This window comes from Dinoponera quadriceps, unplaced genomic scaffold (genome assembly GCF_001313825.1).
Source record: "Dinoponera quadriceps isolate SergipeBrazil2010 unplaced genomic scaffold, ASM131382v1 scaffold9337, whole genome shotgun sequence".
Lineage (NCBI taxonomy): Eukaryota > Metazoa > Arthropoda > Insecta > Hymenoptera > Formicidae > Dinoponera > Dinoponera quadriceps.
Genome location: NW_014563121.1, coordinates 13551 through 20107, shown reverse-complemented (window position 1 = coordinate 20107; position 6557 = coordinate 13551). Strand labels below are relative to the sequence as shown.

General features: G+C 30.9%; 1 long non-coding RNA gene across 2 annotated transcripts; it reads right to left on the bottom strand.

The window, feature by feature from the left end:
- Window positions 1-2102: 2102 nt before the first annotated feature.
- LOC106751185 lies at window positions 2103-6333 on the bottom strand. Of its 2 annotated transcripts, XR_001375018.1 has the most exons (5): window positions 5721-6333; window positions 5069-5125; window positions 4263-4520; window positions 3711-3976; window positions 2103-2225 (listed from the first exon to the last, which is right to left on the bottom strand). It is a non-coding gene; the product is annotated as an uncharacterized LOC106751185 (long non-coding RNA). The 2 variants fall into 2 exon arrangements; XR_001375017.1 differs by lacking the exon at window positions 3711-3976.
- Between the last annotated feature and the right edge of the window lie 224 nt (window positions 6334-6557).

The following is a 6557-nucleotide window of genomic DNA, read 5'->3' as shown; positions in this document are numbered from 1 at the left end:
TTTGAATAAAATATTTTTTATCATTTTCAAACAACAGACATGTAATTTTTACAAAAAAATTCCGGTTTCATACTTCTATACCTGGTAAATTCTGTTTAAAATGAGGTGAAAAGTGAATACTATATGAAATATTTCATATTTTATTCTAAAGAAGATTAGAATAAAAAGTAAAATGTTTCACAAAGTATTCACTTTTCGATGATCTCACCCTAGTATTTTTATACGCAGAATAAACAAAGAAATCGATTTATGCTAAAAAAAGCTATATAATCCATAAAAAAGTGAAGTTGACTTTGTAATAGCCTTGAATTATTAAGAATGCAACGTTAAGGTCAGCAAAATATGTCCCCTTCCAAACGCTATAACTTTTGTCTGAAACATTTCTATTTTGTTTTATTTTTGTCACATTAAGGTGTTTCAATTTAAATGCCATATTCTGTATATGTCAAAATCAATGTCATTGGAGAAGTATATACTGATCAGATGAATTTTACACTAATTATAAATCTCTCTCTAACGTAGCTTGAGATAAATCAGTTATTTGTATTCTGCCTTTTTTATAAAGGTAACATATATTTATTGTAAAAACAGTACGCGCTTTACTAATTAGTTAGTTTATTTAAACTCGTAACAATTAAGATTGTTGAGCTAATATCATATCAGCATCAATAATCATAATTAATTTATTATATTTCTCTAAAGTATCTAGTAAAGTATATAATTAAACATATAGTTATTAAGATATTGCAATGATATTAAATGAAATATTTATATTCTTATAATTACACACAAAATTATTTCCAGTAGAACTTGCTGTTAACTGCACGTTACCTTAGCGTTTTTATGAAATAAAACGCGCATTATTTTAGTATTGTCGTAATTTCTGTTCGTTAAGATTATACTACCTGATAAAATTAATTATATTTTTTTAAAGTTATAGTGTTGTCACTACCTGTTAATTATTACACGCGTTCACGACATATTCCATAAGAGTCCAACTTATGGCCTTCGGGACACGGCTTTACAGTTGTTATTCTTCTAGGCAGGTTCACAACACTGTTTTGCACGGGTTTTGGGACCCAATTAGGATCCTCTGTCCATGGATCGTAATTTTGGCAAGAATTCAGTGGCACAAAATTCAATATCATTATCATTAGCAAAATACCGGCGAAAAATTTCATCTTGCAACAATACAAGGGAGCAACACGGATATTGCTTATAAATTGAATCAAAATGCGATTGATCTTCCTATCTTCAATCTTGTACCTCCTTTTTTGGATTCTTCCTTCTTAATTGTTTTGTTTAACGTGATATTTGCGAACTTTACGTATCACTTATTCCACTTTTGCTCATTACATTCGTTGTAATATTTGTCGCATACAGCGAGCGTTTAGTTTATTTCCTGCGTGTTTTGTATTTATAACATCAGATTTCCCGATGACGCAATCTACTGCATTGTGAAGAAAAAATCCAAGATGCAGATTAATGCAACGTTACTCACCAAGATCGAAGGTTACATACATAAATAATATCAGTGACGTGAATAGGAAAGCATAAATAGGAAAACAATTTACACAAAAAGTCAAAACGGTCAAAAGTTTAAATAAACTACTTTCATTGCAGATCCAAGTGTATCATTTTTAAATGCATAAACGTTTAAAAATGACACATGTGACTGAAGCTACTTTTACATGTTTCGTGCTGTTTTAGATTACGTCATTTAAAAAATTTAATCGTATTAAATTATAAGTTAACGTATCTAATCTTGTCAAGTTCCGTAATTTAAAATAGCAAGAAATGTGTAAGAAAAATTTAAAAGCTAAATAATACACTTTGATTTGTAGTGTTCTCACACGGAAAAAGATTATAACTAAGAGAAGCATTTTTGTATTAAGTTATTATATAGCATTAGTGATAACAATTTTACATTATTGTAACTTTAAAGATAAGTATTTAAACTTTCGTTTAAGACAAGAAACATTATTATTTCTATCATTTATATATATTTATAATTGGAATATGACTTAACGGGCAATTTATTATATACGCGCATAATTTGTAATATAAATACATATATATCGTATCAGAATTAATAACATAAATGTATTAAAAATTCGTTGCTATGCCGAATATTTTTGTCATTTTGCAGTTGTCGACGATATTTTGGAGTTCCATCTCGCTTCTAGTTTTCAATCAAAATTACCGAAATGTTGATATCTTCAAGCCTGTAAACAGACATAAAATACATATGTATTTCCGACAGAAATCCGTCGCAAGTTTATATGTAATTTTTTGAGAGGCATTATGTACAGAGCTCGTCAAAACTGTTTAGCCAGTATAAATTCTGTTTAAAATAAGGTTAGATCTAATTATGGTAAAACTCCTATTTAGAGGAAGCTTCTCTAATAATCTTGACCTTGACATATATAAGTAGAGGTCATCCTCTTGAGTAACGAACAAAAAATTTTACTCGTTTCCTGTTGTTTATTAAAAGATTATTAAAAAAAGAAGTGTGATGAGTGAAATGTTGTTTTTAACATCTTATGTAGACAATATAGTTTCATATTATATCGTTCGCTGAGCGTAAGTCATTTTTGTTTATCTTTTTGATGTGGATATGGAATGGCGAGGCTTTGTCCCTTAGTCCTGTGTTTGGGAGGCTGCGCTCTCCTGAATCCTTGATTATTTCCAAATAGGGGTCCTAAGAGCAAAGCTGCTGTATAGGGGCCTGAGGAGCGCATCCTCCTAGTCATGAGAGAGCCAAAGCCTCGCCATTCTACACCGCGTCAAATTATTCATCTGAAATCATTAACAAGAAATAAACAATTCTAAATTAAATTCAAAATTAATTACCTATTAATTTTCTCTTATAGTTAATAATGTTTATAACCTCAAAACAAGGAGTGAGCGATCCTTAATTTTGGACTGAGAATACTTATTGACCTTCCACCTCCAACATAATTCAACGTCATTGAAATGGATGAAAGCATACTTTTGTTAATAAGGTATCGTAAATAATCATCCAAACTTCTTATCTTAATAACTTTTTAACAAACAAAGAGTGTTGACGAAAACTCTTTGCAGGTTACTCAAAACGATGTCCTCGATAACATATCTCTAAATTATTGAGATCAGCAGATGGCCCTATAACTATATAACTATTTAAATTTCTTTAATAGGAGGAAGTGCAGAGGGAGGCACTTCCGTTATACACTGGATATTTTGCATAACATGCATTTGTCTTATGATATATGTATATCGTATGTTTGCTTCTCAAATGTACACGTTGGATGTATGGTGCCGGAAAACGATGGTCTGTTTACGAAACTTTTTTCGATAACAACTTTAACAAACAAAGAGCGACGGATAAAACCATTTGATTGTTGCTCAGGAAAATTATCTCCATTTTACAGGGTGGACCATTTAAATTGAACCACCTTAATATAACAAAAATAAAACAAAATAAAAACAAATGCTTCAGACAATAGTTGTAAGATTCGGAAGAGAATATGTTTTGGTGATCTTAACTTCGTTATATTACCAATAATTCATAGTTTAAGGTCAAATTAACCTTTTTATGATGAAATTATGTAATTTTTTTAGTACAAATCGCGCATTATTTTAATGTCGACGCTTGTAACTTATTTTCGTTAAGATTATACTATCTGATAAAATTAATTATATTCTTTTTAAGTTATAGTTGTTATTACCTGTCAATTATTTAATGCGTTCACGACATATTCCCTGAGAATTCAACTTGTGACTTTCGGGACACGAGTTTCCAGTTGTTCTTTTAGTCAGATTCATAATAGGGCGTTGCACGAACAGAAAAGATATGACTGTTCTCGTCGAGGATCAGGAAGAGACTAATTGCTTCGAAGATGCGAATTCACTCTTTCAAAGTCGCAATGGACAGCGGTTTTTGGTGGAAACACCAACCGTTATGGTGTTCTACACTATTTCCGGAGTCCGAAGACTGAAAGACGGATTATGTATATCCGTTCTTGTGGAGCGGGAAGTTTTTTTAGATTTATCGAAATTATTATTATTATTACATATAAAATATAAAATATAAAATATTATAACATATACAATAAAAAACATAAACCGAAAAATAAATAATAGCCGCATAACGTAAAAATCGCACAGTGGGTGATGCAATAAGTTCGAAAGTCGTAGAGTTATCAAATAGATTTCTAAATTCGAAATATGTCGTTGCGCAGATATGACATATGGCAAAAAAACTGCGTAAAGATACTTACCGGTCTGATAGTTGTCCGGCAGGCATGTACAGAATAGCATCCTTGGGCCGACATCGTCGCGTCGTCATCGAGTAGAGAATGTCGGTTGTTGTAGTCCTGCCGACGCCGGCTTGTGACTCGGCAACGAACAAGAATTGATAATTCTTACCTGAGCCGATTCCGCGTCACAGCTGAGAGAATGAATAATAATCGGTTTGCCATGATATCGCCAGTTGTCGGCCTGTGAGTCAATATCGGGTGAAAATTGGCAAATCGTACCTGAAATATTATAAGTTAGCACTGTCGTTGGGCACTTAGTTTTAAACGTTTTGATTATGATATTTGATTATCATATTTATCGTGTAAAATTACTCTAAATGTTGAATTGCTAATGTTTTCATTATGTATACAGAAAATATATGACAATATATATTTATATCCGGGAAACCACCACTATAGTTTATCACATATTTTTATTAAATTGTAAAACAATTATATTGTTTATGTAAACATAGAGAAATTAGCAGAAATGCAGTTACTGAATATCAGCGAATGAATACGCGACGAAAAAGGTTGGAAAAGCTCATATATAGACAGCTTTCAAAAAATATGTTTTCGATTCCGTCTCGTAAGAGTCGCTATTATTTCTATTATTTATATGCATACCTAAATTCGAATATGATTCAACATGTAATTTATTATTATATAAACGTATAAGTCGTAATATGATTTAAATGCATATTTATTGTGATCAGAATTAACATAAATTTATTAAAATTTCATGCGAAAATATTTTTATCATTTTGCGATTGCCGTTACGACAATACCTTAGAATTCCATCTTGCATCTTTTTTTCAGCTGACATTGCTGAAATGTCTTTGAACCTGTAAACAGATATAAAATACACATTTATTTCCGACAGAAATTTATTACAAGCCCTAAATGTAATTTTTTGAAAGGTATTATTTACAAAGTTCACAAAAAATTGTTAGCAAGCATAAATTCCATGTAAGATAAGGTTATATTTAATTACAAATATTTCTCTCTCTCTCTCTCTCTTTCTCTCTCCCTCTCCCTCTCTCTCTCTCTCTAACTTGGCTTGAAATAAATCAGCATTATCAGATAATTTACTTAAACACGTGATAATTAAGGCTGTTGAGCCAAAATATCACAGCAATCAATAATAAAAATTTATTTCATTATATTTCATTATACTTGTCCAAGTATGTGCATGACAATATATAGTCAAATATATAGTTGTTAAAATATTGCAATGATATTAAATAAAATATTTTCACTTTTAGAATTACAACAAAATTATTTCCTGTAGAACTTGTTGATAAACTGCGCGTTGACTTGGCGTTCTTATGAAATACAAACGCGTATTACATAGATGTCGTCGCTTGTAATTTCTGATCTTTAAGATTATATTATCTGATAAAATTAATTATATTCTTTTAAACTTATAGTTATTATTACCTATCAGTTATCTAACGCGTTCACGACATATTCCATAACGATCCGTTTTGAAACCCGGTGCACATGATCTTATAGGCATATCCACATATTCGCGTGGCACGGATACTTCGCTGTCGTACATCTGTGACATTCTATTTTGACAAGAATTCAGTGATATCAAATTGAGTATCATTAGCATTAGCAGAAACACCGGCGAAAAATTTCATCTTGCAATAACACGATAGAGCAACACGGATATTGCTATAAATTGAATCAAATTACAATCGACCCTCCTGTGTTCAATTTTTTTTCTCTTATTTGGATTCTTTCTTCTTAATTATTTGGATTAACTCAACATTTGCGAACCTCACGTATCACTTGTTCCACTTTTGCTCGTTACATTATTTATACTATCTGCCATATGCAGCGAGCATTTAATTTATTTTCTACTCCGAGTCTTTAATTTCTTTCCTACTGCGCGTATTGAATTTATGATATCAGACTTCCTGATAATGTAATCTATTGTATTGTGAAGCATATATCAAAGGTGTGGATTAGAACGTTACTACCAGTGATATAAATAGAATAGCCTACATTTGATGTAAACGACTAAAATTTGAATGAATTACCTTCACTGCAAATCCATATATAATTTTTTTTAACGCATGAACGTCTAAAATGACACATTTGGCCGAAGCTCTTTTTATATGTTTCTTGCCGTTTTAGATTATGTTATTTAAAACGTTTAGTCGTGTTAAATTATAAGTTCATGTATCTAATCGTGTTAAATGATGTAATTTAAAACGGCAAGAAATGTGTAAGAAAAATCTCAACTAAACTTATATATATTCAATTTGC